This window comes from Mus musculus, chromosome 17 (assembly GCF_000001635.26).
Source record: "Mus musculus strain C57BL/6J chromosome 17, GRCm38.p6 C57BL/6J".
NCBI classification, from domain to species: domain Eukaryota; kingdom Metazoa; phylum Chordata; class Mammalia; order Rodentia; family Muridae; genus Mus; species Mus musculus.
The window spans coordinates 26,567,124-26,584,142 of NC_000083.6; the positions used below are offsets into that span (position 1 = coordinate 26,567,124).

General features: G+C 51.2%; 1 protein-coding gene across 3 annotated transcripts in view; it reads left to right on the plus strand.

The window, feature by feature from the left end:
* Positions 1–17,019, plus strand: part of Ergic1 (endoplasmic reticulum-golgi intermediate compartment (ERGIC) 1) — a 96,173-nt gene that overhangs the window by 6,362 nt on the left and 72,792 nt on the right. Inside the window, exon 1 of one of the 3 annotated variants that reach the window (XM_030250008.1) lies at positions 1,547–1,680. The exons of the other annotated variants lie outside the window; for them this stretch is intronic. The gene's annotated coding sequence lies outside the window, so the exon portion shown is untranslated. Of the gene's footprint in view, positions 1–1,546; positions 1,681–17,019 lie in introns of those variants that run through there. 3 annotated transcript variants of the gene reach the window in all.

Consider the following 17,019-nt stretch of genomic DNA (forward strand, 5'->3'; position numbering starts at 1 on the left):
TCACCCCTAATATTTTGAGATAGGACCTGCTAAATTGCCCATACTACTGTAGCATCCATGAAGGGCTGCATGGAAGGAACCAGGGCCTGGGTCAGCCCAGTTGGTGCCAGATGTGTGATCTAAGGAGCCCTGCTGTCTTGTGCCTGGCACCGTTTCTCAGAATACAGTTTGACCTGTTAAGGAAGGGCAATTAGCCTAGTCATCTGTTGTCAGCTTGAGTGTGTAGGTCTATTAACCTAATTACATTGGTTATATATGTGGGAGGAGTACAGGATAGGCAGCCCTCCGGCACTCCTGTGTGTTTATTCTGAAAGTTCGTGACCCACAGGGAAAGCAGGAAGAAGCCCCATAAAAGCCACCTCATCCGCAGAGGCTGCTGCACCTACTTGTCTTGTTTCACAGCCATGGAGATCGACCCCCAGACATTTCAGATCTCAAAGTTGGTCTTCCAAGGAGGCCCTTGGTCCCAAGCGCACCAGAAGGCACAGACTCCTTGTCCAGGAACACCAGCTGCCCTCCAGGAACCTGCCTGAAGCCTAGCTGGACAGGAAGCAAGGGCTATCTGAAATGTTCATCCAAATAGTGGGAACTCTGCCCGAGATGAGAGGCCTGGCAGTGGCCAAACTTCTAATGCAGTGAACTCACAGGCCTTATGTGTATGCATGCATTTTTGTGCTTATAGTTGGAACGACACATAACCCAATTTTAAAGATGCACAGGGGACCTAATATACAGCTCTCAAAGAATAGTCAGGTGGTTAGTGGGGAATTGAGTAGTTCTACATCAGCCCTGGGAAATAAAAACTGAAACAGTTGTAGCTGCCACTCACACCTGGCAGCTGCTGCCTGCCTGCTGGTCTGGAGTCCCAGCAGCTCCTTCAGCCTCCCTTCTTGCTCCCATTTGAGGCTGAGTCTTGGAAGTGATGTTTCTTGAAGTTTCTTAAGCACTGAGCCAGTCCACACACATCACGGACAACCGTGCAGGTCCCAAGAGACAGACACAGGCAATAAGACTTCGTTGTCTTTGCCTTATTTGCGTCTGTAATAACCACCCAGTAAAATTGGTGGTTGTGTGTATGTGTGTGTACTTCTAATGATATATAAGACATGCTTGTGAAGTCACAACCGCCATGTGGATACAGAACAGGTCCAGGACCCTAGCAAACTCATGCTGTCACTTTATAGTCAGGTGGCGTTAAATTGAGTTTTGAAATGCAGGAAGAATACTTGAGATCTGCCCTCCTGAGACACTCAACATGTTAGCTGTGGCAGATGTCTGCAGCAGGTCTACAGAAGGTAACCACAGTATCTGAAACTGTCTATGGGACAGCTCCCTCTGTCCCTCCCTAGTCTGTGGCAACCACCACTCACTTCTCTGAGCTTGCCTGTTTTTAAGAGTTTACGGAGAGGAGTCACTCTATGTTTGTCCTGTGGCTGGTTCACAGCATTTAACATTAAGTCCCTCTACAGGACCTCCTTTTTTAGTGCTGCGTAGTACTCCGATGTGTACTCACAATGCTGTCTTATCTCCTCATCTCTCAGGGGACCTTGAAGTTGTTCCCACAGCTTGGCTGGTGTGCTTAATCCTCAGCGAACAGAGATGTGGAGACACTTCTTCATGAGATTCCGACTCAAACTTGTGGAGAGTAATAGATGCCAAGTAACGAGGTTGCTGGTTCAGGTAGTCTGTTTTTAATTCCCACGGTGGTTATGCTGTTGTTAGTCCCAGCAACCTGACTCCTTGCCCTCACCAGCCTTTACCTTTTGTCTTTAGATGTCGTCATGCAGGGAGATATGAGGTGAAGCTCCAGGACTTGTTTGTAACCATGAACTTTTCCATTCATGCCATTTTGTTCCCCCATTTTGTTGGTTAGACTCTAAGATTTTATATATATATATATATGAATAAATGCCTAGGCTAAAAGCCTTGGATCTTTCCCTGACTAGCTCATACCTTAAATCCCTTTATTCTAGTCTAAGTTCTGCCAGGTGGCTGTGACCATTGTCCTCTGTCCATGGGGCCGAATCTTCTCTTGGCATGACTGTCCCTCTCCCAGAACCCCCTCCTCCTACTGGGTGTCCCACCTTCTAATTCTGCCTCAACTCATTGGCCAATAAACTTTATATTGACAATTGAGTCTTTCAGAGAGTGCACAAGAGATTATCCCCACACCTATTTGCCTTGTCCCCTCTGCTCAGACCTTCTCATGGGGCCACGTGTACTTTTGCCGTAGAGATGAAGGACTCCCTGTACGTCTTGGATATATTCTCCTTGTCAGATCTGTGGTTGGAGAATATTTTCTTCCATCCCCTAGGTTGCTTTTTCTTTCCAGTAACTGTTTCCTCTGCTGATTCCATATTAGAATAGGAAGTTAGAGCCCAGAGCTGGGAAGTAACTGGCCAGGCACATAGCTACCAAGTTGTGTGCAAGTCTGGAATTTCAGAGCTCACTCATAGGATGTCCTGCTTTTCCAGACACCCTGAGCATACTGGTTCTCATGAATCCTGGTGAGGCCTTGTCTGCGTCACATTCACACCAGAAGGAATTAGCTAAAACGTCCCCAGAGAGCTTTTGGAGTCCTGGTGTTGCTTGGCCTGCTCTGATGTTTTCCTGGGTCCCAAAGTCCATTCATGGTATACAGTGTCTCCAGACCTCCCAGGAATGTGACACAGAGTCTGGGCCAGGATGCTCTTCTCCATTGCAAATGCCCCAGAGGATACCTGGCTGCTCTAAGCTGCCCCAAGCCCTTCCCGTGTGGCAGATCTCTCGTGATGGCTCTTTTCTCACCATTCAGTAGCTGGGGTACCCTGGACCACTGCAGGCCTTAGTTTTTCCCATTTGTAGATTAGAGTGCTCTTTCATTGCAGGGATCTGGAGAGGCCCTGGCCCAGCAGCTATTTAACCCCTGTATTCTCACTGGGACTGGTAGACCACAGTGGCTGGGCACATGGTGTGTGACCATGGGAAGCAGGGCCCTGGCTCTGCAATGCCAGTGATGCACACCTGAGAGTCCCTGGGACAGGTTGGATCTGGGCTACCCTTTGCAGCAACCATAGGTGACATCAGTGTGCTTGCCTGAGAGGAAGTATTGCACTGAGATAATCCAAGAGCTGCCTGTGGCTAGCTAGAAAGCTGTGTCTGTGTGCAAAGGTGGCTTCAGTGTGTCTGTGTAGCCCTCATCTTTTAAGAGATGACAAAAAGTTTAAAATGATGTACAGATGATTGGCTACAGACTCCAGTTTTGTTTCTGTTAACGTTCATTGTGAGCCTAACAAGTCTCTTGTGGGACACTGGCCATGTACAGTCCTGTGTCCCACTTTCTGGCCAGTGTGATCAGCATGTGTTCACTGGATGGACAAGGACTTTGAGCAGAGCCCCTGCGACTCTTGCCCCATGGCCAGAGGGGTATGTCAGGGTTCTGTTCCCACAGGGTGGTCTAGATGAGGGGTGAGGATGTCTCTTGAGCTCCCCTCCGAGCAGCACTGGAGGTTGTAGCCAAGGCTAGCCAGCTCTCTCCTGAGGGGTGTGCCCTTCCTCCACTCCGAGTACCATCAGCGCCCAGCCATCAGGCTCCCTGGGGCTGTGCTGCACTGGCACGTAATGTGCCCACTGGGCAGCTTATATGTGGGCTAGGCCAGAGGCTTGCCGTGGGTCTCCTCGGTGCAGAGGCAGGGAGGAACTTGGTCCCTGCTGGCTTGAGAAAGGACTGTGGCTAAGATAGCACAGGGGCAGGTGACGCAGCCAAGACTAACGTGCCTGTGTGACGTTAGAGCTGGCTTTCTCAGCAGCCTCATATTCTGGAAGACGTGTTATCACTTTATTTTCTTGGGGGGCGGATCCCACAGAAACCCCGAGGTTGGATGTTATCTACTCAGTTGTATTTATGGTTTGTTGCTATGGAAGCTGGGGGTGGAGGCAGTGGTAGTCCAATGGTGAAGCTTGAGTGACTATTTCCTGTCACTGTGGACATCTTTGGGTAGGAAGTTACCATTGAGCACTGCTAAGGAGCCGCAGGGCAGGAGACAGGACTTCCCGGGTGGGCTTGCAGAGTGCCTTCCAGAGGCCGAAGTAGCCAGGTGTGGGGAGCTGTTCACTGGTCACTAGGACCTACTGTGTGCCAGGTGTTCTGGGATCTGAGGCGCAGACAAACCCCTGTCCCTGACTCCTTGGACTTGATTTTAGTTCTGACATTTTATTTCTTGGTTTTTTTTGTTTTGTTTTTTTTGTTTTTTTGTTTTTGTTTTGTTTTTTTGTTTTTGTTTTTGTTTTTAAAAACTCAGTGAACTTTCAATTTTGAACTAACTTTAGGTTTCCAAGAAGTTGTAGATAAGGCAGAGCTGACCGCTGTTCCCACTGTGCACGCTGCCCATTGCCACATGGGTCATCCCAGCTCAGGAAGTGACAATGGCATAGGGTCAGTGTCCCATGCAGGCCTCCACGTGCCTTCATGCTGCAACTCCAGTCCCCACTGGCCAGGGCCATTGCACAATCCTTGACTTTCATGACCTTGGCTGTCTTAAGAGCTCTCCAGGGGCCATGCAACATATTTCCCCCCTGAGGCCTGCTGACCTTTCTTACCAGTAGACTGGGTTGTGGGGCTGGGGAAGCAACCAGAGTGAGCAGGCCTTTCTGGGCCACCCTCTCAGGACACCAGAACCGCATGGCATGCATTCTGATCTCTACCTGTCCTGTCTTTCTTACCTAGCTGCTAATAAACATTCTGTTGGGAAGTGACACCCCAGGGCCAGGCCACCTTGGGTGAGTCACATGGCAGTGGCCCCACAACAGTGGGCCGCTGGATTACTTTGTAGCTGTGCAGCTATGAGGGCACAGGTGAGGGGGTTGGGAGGCACAGGCTCAGTCAGGATCTAACTTCCATTCATCGCAGGTCTGCAGGCTGGGACGTACTACCAGGGCTGAGAGTGGGGAAGAGCCAGTAACAAAGGGTATAGGAACTAAGTCCTGAGAAACCTGGGACCCAGGAGTGGTGACTCTGGGCATGTGATCTTAGCCCTTGGAAGGCTGAGTCAGGAGGAGTACTCCTGGTCTGAGGTCAGCATGGCCTATAGAGTAAGGCCCTGGCTTAGAACAAAACCATCTGTAACCGTGTCTTATTTAGCACTGGAAAGTGTTCTAAGGAGCATGAGACGGCAGCTCTTACAGAAAACATCACCTCGAGGCATCACCCAGCTTCCTTCACGTGACTCTCTGGAAGCAAATTATCTCTGTCATATCTTAATTCATAGCCACGGCAAAGAACAGCTATGACCTTGTATAGCAAAGCCCTGTACACGGTACGCCGTGTGTGTCTTCATGTGGTCTTTCTCAGGGGTGCTCACCACATTGTCTGCTTTCTGTTTTCTGACTCATCCTTCTCACCCAGCCCTGACCGTGGTAACCGCTCTCCTTTGAGCGTAGTGGGTTCTCCTTCCCTTCACATCTGCAGTTTGTTTTACTTCACCTAGTTTGTCTTTCATCTAGGTCCTTTCTGGCACAAGGCGGGATCTCTCTCTCTCTCTCTCTCTCTCTCTCTCTCTCTCTTGAAGGCTGAATAATATTCCACTGTGTCTGGGAGCTGCATTTTCTGTGTCCCTCCATCAGTGGTGGCTGTTCCACATTGTGGCTTTAGTGACTGGTGCTGTAATCAAGGGTGCACCTTTTGGGATTTCATTTCCTTTGGGTATGCAGAGAAGAGAGATTACTGGGTTGTTCTACTTTTGATTCCTTGTTTATCATAATGGCTATGCTAGTCTACACCCCTGACCCAGCTGTGTGCAAGCATTCTCCTAACTCTCCCCCACCCACACTTGTTGCGTTTTGGATCCAGTGGCCGCCATGCTAATGGCTGTGTGGTGGTATCACAGACCATTTTAGTTTGCATCTCCTTGACAGTTAGTTGATGTCAACCACCTTTTCGGTGTGTTCTTGGCCGTCTTGCTCATTTTTGAAAAAGTGTCTCAAATGCCCACCCATCTGCCTGCTTGTCTGCTCATTAAATCTTGGGTATTAAATCCTTTAATCAGATACACAGCTTGCAAATGTTTCTCCCTGATTATCAGCCGCCTTTTTCATTTGTCTCCTTTGCTGTGTAGATACAGAGTTCGCTGTAGTCTTAGCTATGTGTTTATTATCTGTGACACATTATTACTCATTTGTTACTCTTGTAGCCTAATCTGGCTGCTCTTCAATAAGCCATATTCTGCCAGGTGCTGTGGTGCACACCTTCAATTCTGGCACCCAAGTGTCAGAGGCAGGAGGACTTTTATGAATTTGAGGCCAGCCTGGTCTACAGAGTGAGTTCCAGGACAGCCAGGGCTACACAGAGAAACCGTGTCTCAAGCCTCCCTCATCCCCTGCCCCCCCGACGTCACCCCCTAAAAGTCATATTCCAAACTAGTGATTTCTTCCAGGAAATCTTGTGGTTTCTGGCTCTACATTTAGGTCTTACGGTTTGTTTTTCTTTAATCCACATCAGGATGATTTTCACATGTGGAATAGGACAGGCATACGATGGTCTCACCCTTTTACATGTAAAGGGGCAGGCTTCCGGGCACCGTTTACTGAAGGGATTATCTTCAACCCTTGTGTTCTCTTGATGCCCTTGCCAGGATGAGCCGACCATGTGTGATCTGCCCCCCAGGGCCTGTGCGTTGGTTTTTATGTTGGAATCATTCTGAGCTCATTACTATGGCTTTGTAGTATAATTTTATATCATGGAGTAGGAAGTCTCCATCCCTGCTCTAGCTGTTTGGAGTCTTTTGTGGCTGCAAACAAGTCTTAGACTTTCTTCTGATTTCTGTGCAGTCTCGGGGTTAGAGGTGCCTTGGCTGCCTTTTTCTTCCTTTCTCTTTCTTTTCTTGCCTGACACGTCTGCTGATCCTGAGTGGAGGTGTGGAGAGCAGCACCCAGCCTGCTGCCAGATTCCATCAGCTGTGGAGTTTTCATAGATGACTCTCATGGCAAAGACCTTGCCCTCCCTCAAGGGTAGCTGCTGTCCCCAAGCTTGTTATGCATCAGGATCGTGTGGGTCCCCTCTGCGTGTGATGCTTCTCATCGGCTGCCAGGGCAGACCAGCCTCGCAGACCAGGGCTGGAGTGCGCACCTCGTGACCTCTTGTGTGCGTGCCGGGCAGGTTTCTGTCCCCTGCGTTCACCACGCACACTGGCTTGTCACTTTCCTGTGGTTCCTCTGGCCAGGCATTAGGGTGACATCAGCCTCATAAAAGGGTCTCTTAGGAATAACTCCTCCCAGCCTTCTTCCTTTTTGGAAGAGCTGATATCCTGGCATCGGTTGACTCTTTTTGCAGAGGCCAGAGACTTCAGCTGTGAAGCTGTCTTGTCTGTGGGCTTTTTCTTCATTGGGAGGTTTATTTATTTGTTTAATCCAATTTCAGTATCTTTTATTCCTGGCTTCTTACTGGTCCTTACTGTTGACAGGGTAACAGGTTTTTCTAAGCTTATCCCTGAGGACTAGGAGGTAGTGTTGGGCTCCAAGGACAGCATCTCACTACCTCTGCTGCCAGCTTCAGGTACCTCCTCCTCCAGGAAGCCTTCCTCCCCATTCCCCCCCAACACTGTCCATCCCTGACTACTTGGCCCTCGGACAGCCTCAGCTCTGTGCATGTGTCTCATAGGCCCTGTCACTTCCTTACTAGTGGGCTTCCAAGGCCGTGGTAGTGGCAGGCTTGTGCTGTCCTTAGCAGGACCTGGCTGAGAGCCTTGCACACAATCAGGTGGTAGCCCCCAGGTGACATGCTCAGCAGAGGCACGGGGATGTTACAGGGCTAGCCATCTGCTTCAGGTCACAGTGAATCTGTACCTCTCTCAGCCTCAGTGACCTCGTTGAAAGGTATAGGCACAATGATAATCATACCAGGACTGCCGTGAGTACAGAGTGAGCACTCTGATGTCTTAACATGGGGCCTGGCCCCCTTGGGTGCTCATAACCTGTCTGTTGTATGGGAAGCACCAGCACACCAGGCTGCTGGGGGGGATGGGTGAAGGGCAGACGCCCAGAGGTGCTGCCTTTGCTGTCTGTCAGCTTCTTCCAGAAAGGACCCAAGAAGCTTGGCGTCTTCGTGCCACACACGCTTATTTTCTCCCCGTAAAGTCCAAGCAGAGTCGACGCTCTGCCTTTGTGGATACCGGGAGACCAGGTTCGTTCACTCAAAGTATATAACCTGCAAGGTAGGTTAGGGTACCACTGTCTCTTGAAGGTAAGGAAGTGAGGTCTGGCCATGTGCCCTAGAGGAGAAAAGATGCTGTCATCTCTGTCACCATGACTCCAGTCAGCGCTATCTGCCTCTCCCTTCTGCCATCTTCATTATTTTGAGCCAACTCCTCAACAGATGCGTTACTTAAAATGTTTCTTTTCTCTTCCTTCATTGTCCCCCACCCACCTACCCCCCTCCCTGCTGAGACAGGGTTTCTCTGAAGCCCCACCTTGTCTTTGGAGCAATCATGTTTCTTTTAAGTCAGTGTTTGAAACACTCTGACTGATGAGAGGTGACTTTACACATCATCAGAGCGGAGAAGCAGAGTCCCCTGCATAGATGCAGTCCCAGCTGCAGCGGGGGCCGGGGTCCGGGGGCCGCCGGATCGGCTCTGTTTAAGAGGACCCAGTGATCCTCCGAGGCCCCAGTGCACACCTAAGCGTGCTGGTAGAGTACCATCCCCCACATGCCCTGCTTTTCTATTCATACACATCTCTGGTAGCTTCATTCATAAATTAGAGCCAAGAACCGCAACTAAGAATAAAATAATGGTAATTGTGCACCGCACCGGAAGGACGTTACTGAGTAAAACACGGTTCCTTGAGCATAGACCCTGTGAATCTTCCATATGGTCGGTCTGATAACTCAGGTACAGCTGGTGTGCTTGGCTCACAGGGCAGGAGTCTAGGCTCCTCCCATGTTCTCAACTCCCTTCCTCTGGGGTCTGTCTATCCACTCCAAGTTAGAACATCACCAGCCCTGTTCATTGAAAGCCCACTCATTGCTGGCCCTGCCAGAAGCATGGATTCCCACTGTGGGTAAGAAGTGAGTGGGGTCCAGGGTGTGCTTGCCCACCTTCCCTCTCTCTCTCCTTCCTCCCTCTTTCATTGGGGCTTCTGAGAAGCTAGGACTGCTTCCCCCATCAGCTGTTCTAGCTGCCAGGAGGATGGGTAGAGCCACAATATGAGTGGGTGTTTTCCACGCAAGTCCTGAAAAAGGAAGGAGCAGGTGGTGATAAGAGAGAGCTAACAGTGACGTGTTAACGAGGCCTCTTTCTCAGAAGGCAGCCTCTGGGCTCCTTTGGGCTCTCTGGCTCCCCTTCTCTCCTCCCCAGTTGCTGCCAGGCTCTGCAGGCCACTGCGCTGTTACTTGGTACAAAACAATGGTCCACTTTTCTGTTCAGCTGACCCCTGCCTGCCCTAGTGGGGAACACACCTGAGAACACACCAAGTCCACCCACTTAGGGGGCCTGGCGCTGGACCTGGGCTCTGCACCTCTAACCCTGTGGGAGGGAGGGAAGAGACACTGACAACCTCCGTCACACAGCCCTGAACCCTGCAGCCCCCACTGTGAGAGGACACCTCCCTCCTCAGGGATGGACTGGGTACTTTGTGGCTTCATCTCTCTGTTTAGATCATGTTCCTAGCTTTCTCCTCAGGGTGTAAGCACACGGGAGTGGTTGGTCATGGGGCCCTGAGGAATAGGAGAGTCAGTGACTGGGACCCCACACTCTATCACCTTCAGTCTACAGGCTTCCTTTGAAATGTCCGATGAGTCCCCAGAGTCTGGATGAGGAAGGTTAGGAGAGAGAGGACACCTCACTTTCCACATGCACCCCTGCTTGAGAGCTGGACTTCCTTGTAACAGGAGGAACCAGAGGCTCGGAGAGGTCAAGCTTGGCCCAGAGCCACACAGCTGGGAAAGTCATAGAGCCAAGCTGTAGAGCAACGCTCTCTGAAGCTCAGCTTTTGGCTAGATCACTTGACCTCGAAATCCATGTTGCTGGGTTGGGAACTCAGTCGCTATATTAGTAATCTGGCATTCTCCTCAGTTGCCTGGGGGCCGCGCTGCCCCTGGAGGGTCTGCTTCAGCTGACCCAGGAATCCACACCTTTACCAGCTGACTGCAAAAGTCCTTGGCCAAGCAGTCGGGGGCCCTGAACTGGGACCACCTTCCTGTACTCAGCCTCAAAAACAGCCAGTGGGACTTGAAAGTTTCCAAAGGCCTTTGAAGACAATTCGGAGTCTCCACAGATAAGGACTTTGAGGCCCCAGGGGAGGGCGAGTGGCACTTTGGTGCCACACAGCTGGAAAGAGTGGTCACAGGAACACAGATTTTCCTCAGCTGATGATGTAGGAATCCTGTAGCCATGTTGCTGAGGGCTCAGTGCCAGCTTCCTGAGCCGTGGATCATAGCGTGAACTTTATGCAGGCTACCTTTGCACAGCTGTGATCTAGTGAAGTGTCAAAAGTGAGCTGTCACATTCAGCAGGTGACGTGTGTTAAAAAGTACTCGGAAGCCGGGCGTTGGTGGTGCACGCCTTTAATCCCAGCACTCAGGAGGCGGAGGCAGGCGGATTTCTGAGTTTGAGGACACAGAGAGAGTCTGTCTCAAAAAAACAAAACAAAACAAAAAACCAAACCAAAACAACAACAACAACAAAAGTACTTGGAGATAGACTGGGTGCCGTGTGCTAAGGATCTGCTATTGGATGCTAACAACAGCCTGGTCTCAGGTAAGGAGGCTCAGGTAACTTGTCCCAGGTGACAAAGCCAGCAAGTGGTAGAGCTGAGAGTCTCCCAGGCTGCCTGCCAGGGCTCATGGTAAGCGGAGGTGCCCACTTGCAGATGCTTGTGACAGGGCGTAGGTTTTGACTGCTCAGTTTCAGGAAGATGGAAGGGAGCAGTGTGGTGACAACAGTGTCATCATCCAGTGCAAATGGAGGACCTGTCACTGTGCTTGGGTCTCACTCTGAGCCGGCGTGGGCTGAAGGTGCTTCTTAGCCATTTCCTTGACCAAGAACGCCGGGTGGAGAGTTGCTGTGCACAGCTCCTGCAGTCGAGAATCCGCAAGTACAGAAGCCTGAGAGGGGGTGCAACAGGCAGCTCTTGGTTTCCAAGGAAGGGAGCTGAGCTGTTGAAAAAACATGGAGTCCTTGTCCAGATTCACCAGCAAGCCGGTGGCAGCAACCGGCTCTGGCTTTCCTCACCTACAAAACTGGGTCAAACTGGAGGCCAGGTGGTTTGTCACATATGAGTTAACCCCGAGTCAGAGAGGGTGTAAGAAAGTTTGCCGCCTGGGCCAGGTTCCTCACTGTACATGTCAGTCACCTCTGCCTGCTCCCTCATGCCCCTGAGCATGACAAGTCAGCCATCCAGGATTCTGTGCTGGGACAGCTGGGGTGGGGTAAGGTAGGGGGTGGGGAAGAACCCAGGGCTTCTCGTGGGCCTGGGTCCCATCTCTGCACTCCACTTGCAGTGTTTCCATGGGCTCCTCACTACACTCTGAGCTGGTTCACTGGGCTGCAGGAAGGGCTGCTTGCAGAGAGCAGAAGCTGGCGGAGCACCGGGTTCCTGCGGCTCCTAAGCCAAAGTTAGGACTTCTCTTTTCATGAAACCTCCAGATAGACTTGATCTAGCAGGATGCAAACCAGGACCCTCGAGCTTATATCAATAAAGGAAATTGGCTTAAATGCAAGCATATGGGAATATTTTAGCTTTGATTTCTCACACTTGTTTGAAAGTGAGCCTTGCTGACCACTGACTACATGGCAGTCAGTAGCCATGGCTGAGGTGCTGCTGGATCCTCCCCCAAACACACACACACACACACACACGCATGCACACACGCACGCACGCATGCACATGCACGAGCGGAGTGCGCACACACGCCCTTACTTCCTGATGGGCTGGTTTATGAACATGACAGAATCTAGGGGTAACGAACTCAGGCAAAGCTCTAGCACTCTGAAAGTGGGGAGGTGTAGCGGGGTCTGTGGTCAATTCAGGGACCTTAGTTGCTGCAAGGGTCTGTCTGGAATGTCAGAACTATCATTGGATCAAACTGAATCTACAGTGGTCTTCAGGAGCCTGGGTGTCTAAGACAGACTCTGGGGTAAAAATGTTTTTGCTCCATGACTCAAAGCAAGGTATATAAAGTTCCTGTGCCCCCCTTTTCTCATTTGCCAAACAAGCACCGTGGGTCACTGATGTGAGATGCATAGTGCCGAGTGCCCACAGCTACCGCTGTGCTTCAGTGCTAAGAGTGCAATCCAGGTCCCCGTGCATGCTGGCGCTCTTCCACTGAGCCATACCCCAGCTGGAGACCAAAAGGGTGCTCCTGAGGTTGCTGGTGAGAGTATCCGAGACTCCAGGTGGTTTTCCTGGTAGCTGAGGAAGGGTGGCCGAAACCTCTGATTATCATCACCATTTGATGGCTGGGGACGTGAGGATGGGGTGTGGGGTTGTGTTTTATGTCTTTACCTTGAGTGCCTCCCTTAAAAGTGCAACAGTGGCCAAGATACAGAACAATGGAGTGAGGGGGGATGGCTTCTGATTTTCTAGATCATAGGTGTGGTCTGCTCTGGTGTCCTTAGGCAGAGATTAGCCTGCAGGGCCTGGATTCTGTCAGCAGTTATTAAATCAAAGTGGTGACAGAGTGTCTAGCACGAGCCACCTCCTTAGAAGGGGCAGCAGGGACTGGGCTGGGGTGGAGGTGTGTGTCTCTCTATGGAAGGAGTCGGTGGCTATCTTTGGGGAAGATAGTATGGACTAGTCACTAAGTTCTCAGTGCCCCAGTATCAGGGAACACTCTGTCTTGATCACCATTAGGTCCTTGGGGTCAAGGGACATGCCAGGGGCACTGAAGACACAGAAGAATGTGGCAGGGCTATGGAGTGAGTGTGCAAGCCCTGTCCTATCCTGGCTGCGTAGGGACCTTCCTTCTCAGGACACTGGAGTTTCCATGAGATAAGACTTGGGAGCTCCTCAGCCCTGCATCCAACCATGATGGACAGACAGACAGCATAGAAGTGTCAGGCATTATGGTTTTACACAGTTATTTCTGTCTCTAGCCCTTCATACAGGCTTCTGTATGATACTGGAGTCTTATGGTAAAGGGTTCAGCTATCCTTTCAGAATTTTCCCACTACCTTGTGATAATGGCTTAGAAAAGAGAGGTACATGGTTCCATCTGAGGTGGGGACCTTATGGGGAGCCATCAAATGTCCTACAAGTACTTATGTGCATGTATGTGCACAACATAGGAGTATGTACATATGTGAGGCTGTGTACTTGTACCCATCTGTGCCTCAGTGGTCTCACAGCTAAGGCATCCCAGTGTGGAACATGGGACCTGGGCTTCATGTCCCCTTTCACCAGGTGCCTAGGTGCTATTATTTCAGATAATTGCCCAGAAACCATGCAATATGCAGTGTGCCACAGGACCAGCTATCATGGTAACTTGATTGGCCTCAGGGTCTCCTCTTGCTTCAGGGAGAAGCAAGCAGAGAAGTCCTGGCCTCAGCCCTCTGCTGCATGTGCTGGCTTTTGATGTCCCCCTGTACTACCCGGGTCCAGGGACCAGAGAAGGGCCAGAGGCATCTGCCTAGACGTGTCTCATATAGTGAGTCAGGTCAGCCTGGACTAAAGAGTAAGACTCTTAATCTCAAAAGAGCCAGAACCAAGCCGGGCAATGGTGGCGCATGCCTTTAATCCCAGCACTCGGGAGGCAGAGGCAGGCGGATTTCTGAGTTCAAGGCCAGCCTGGTATACAGAGTGAGTTCCAGGACAGCCAGGGCTACACAGAGAAACCCTGTCTCAAAAAACAAAGCAAACAAACAAACAAACAAAAAGAGCCAGAACCAGCTGGACCTGGTGGGGAAGGCCCATAGTCAGCAGCATTGGGGAAGGTCAGGAGTTCAAGGTCATCCTAGGTTGTATAGCAGGTTCCAGGACAGCCTGGTGTCTCAGCAACAATAGCAACTCCTATTCCCATTAAATAGCACCACTGTGGGTTCCAGGCCCAACATGGAGGTGTGGCATGGTGCAGCGGCAAGCATGAACTCTGGATCTCCCAGGCCCTGGACGCCCTGCAGTCTGCCTGGCTGGGGCTTAGTCCTTCACTTCTCTGTCCTTTAACTTCCTGGCTTGGAAATGGAGGGAGGCCTGGATCCTGCCTCTCAGGGACACCGAAAAGTCCAGGCCAGGCTCTTGTGTGCCTGGTGTGTTGGAAGTATTCAGCCATTGATTGTTGCTAAGGGACCACATGGGACTTACCTGAAAAGCAATTTAAGAAACAGAAACCAAAGCCCAGGAGTGTAACTTCATAATGGTTTCCCACCTCCTTTAAATGACTGTTCTAGGTGGGATCTGCACATGTGCTGCTGGAGTCAGACTTGCTCAGTCTCCCTTCCCGCCAAAGAAAAGTTAACTTCTGAGAGGTCACTTGACCCGTAGGTACTCGACCACTGGGGCTCCTAAAATGAAGCCTTTAAAGAGCTGCCTGGGGTATTGGTGTTGGACAAGGCCACTATGGGGCTGACTGCCCTTAGTGGGGCAGGCACAGCGTGAGTGTTACAGGTCACTGCATCAGCCCCCACCTCCCCTAAAGTGCCATTTCCTAGATTCCTACAGCATGAGTAGGAACAGAAGACAGTAAGGGAAGGACAGGAGGACATCACCTTGCCTCTTCATTCATGCTCTCCATCCCGTTCCCCAGGCTTGTGCACATGCTTGGCTGGGCGAAAACTTCAATGCAAATCAAATCTACTAAGCCAACTCAAATCTCAGCCAAACGTCCCAAACGTCACTGGTCTGTTTATCACTCACGCATTGACAGCTGCATGCCACTGATCAGGCAGAGGATGGGTGTCCACCCGACCTTTGTGGACATGGTGCCCACCCTGCTGAGGCTTGCTTTCCACAGGAGTCCATGACCAAAAGTTTTCTAGCAAGAATGCCCAGAGCTTTAACTTTGTTCAGGATTCTAGAAGGTTCTTCCATGGTCTTTATTCTGAGGACTTAATGATAAGCAGGGCTGGTTTGGTGCTGGAACAGAAAGTTGCAGGCTGCTCTGGAGGAAAAGGCCGTTATGAGTGGGTCTTCGTGGTGGGTAAGCAGTTCCCTGAGGCCTGGGAAGGAGCATGCCCTCCGGGCTTCATATAGCCAGGACCAGAGGTCTGCAGGCCAGGGATTCTCAGGGTGGATGTCTGCACAGGCTCAGCTCTAACAGCAACCCATCAGACTGGCAGCAGCTGGCTCTGCTAGCAGCTGGTCTGACTGCCAAGATCTCTCTTTGATTCACATTTTCCACATTGAAAGATGTTTTGAAAACCTTGACCTTCAATTCATCACATGTCCCTTATTAAATTGTAAGTCACATCCAGCCAGTTAATGAAAAGACAATGGGCGGGTGACGCAGTACAAGGCATCTTGGCAGGAGCTCACCAAAGCGCTCTAGCCACAGAAGACCTGACCTAGTGATACCCCTGTTCCAGGGCAGACAGCGTGTCACAACTATGAAGGGCTGGGCTTGAGAGAGTGGCAAGGCTGCAGTAAGGCTGGAGAAGCGGGGACATGCTGAACATTCAGCAGGGCCCAGGCAGGTAGACGGGAACCCGACTTAAAAGAGGCAGAGCCCACCGGGGGAGGTGGGGAGGAGTCACACGTTTGACTGGAAGAGAAGCAAGTGGTAGATGTGTGAGGGGGTCAGTGTGGCAGGGGCTTCTTAGACGCGGGCATGTAGACAAATGTGAGTTGGAGGGAAGAGATGGCATTGTGACATTGTAATGTCTGTCCCCAGTGAGTACTGTGAGGTGGGAGGGCAGTGAGAGATGGAATAGACAGCTGAGGTGGACCTTCACATGCTGGTCACTTGGTGGGAGCCACAGAAGGTTCTAGAACAGATGTCATTCTGAGGAAGGTAGGAGCAGCTGCGTGGAGAAACACGTAGGCGCAGAAGAAAGTAGCTGAAGGCCTGGTGGCATGGGTAGGCCCAGTTTCAAAGATGGCAGAGGGTGTGCTCTCCCTTCTAGGCCGACTGTCCGTCACCTTGCCTCGTTCATGGAGGCGGGGCAGAGAACTAAGACTGAGTTCTAGCTTGCCTCCTTGGCCTCACTCCTCACTACCTCCACTTACCAACGGAAGCAGCGTTCTGCCTCCCTCAGGGGTGTGGCAAGAGTGAATGAAGCACTGCACATAGAGAATGTTAGGAGAGTACTGGGTGTGCAGACAGCTCTAGGTGAGTGTCACCAAGGGCCAGAGAGCCTACATGGGGACACCCTAGCTGGGGAACTTAAAAGTATTGGAGTCCCCCGTGGGCCAGTAGACTTTAGGGCCATGTTGACATATGTCCATGCCCATTCACACTCTCTGTGTTGACTCTTGCACTGGTGAGCAAGGGAGCCTGTGGGGCTTCAGTTTGCTCATTGTGAAAGGGGATGGAGGCCAGTGCCTGGTTCACGGCACTGTTGCAGAGATGAAGTGGCCTGCTTGATGCTGGAGAAGGACTTAGCGATGGGCATGGCTGGGGTCAGTCCTCATTCACATCCAGGTTGTTGCCACTTCCATAGTAGAAGCATCATTTCCTGTCCAGTGCTTTCAGGAAGATGCCTCTCCTCTCTTCCTGTCACTTCCCTGTAGAGACTCTGGACCGGAGACTCCTCTCCTCCCCCAGCCCCAATGAGTCTTGAAGACTTGGCCAGACTTGTGTGTAGTAGGGAATGGTCCCAGCCTGGGCTCCACCCCTTGCTGGCCGTGGGAAGTTGTGTCGGTCTGTCATCACTGTGGCACTGCCTTCTCATCTGTAACATTGGGCTGATAATCCACACATTGTGTGAGGGCAAAGCTGTGTGGCACACATGAACTACTGCGTGTGCCATCTCCGGGGCCAGAAGCCTCTTGTAGCATCCTCTTAGGCAGAAGAGGATCCTGGTTCACAGAAGAGTCGCAGGTTCAAGGACAGTATCCCAGGATCTTGAGCACAGAGTGGGCTGGAGGCATCTCAGCTAAGTATTCCAGGGTCGTGGT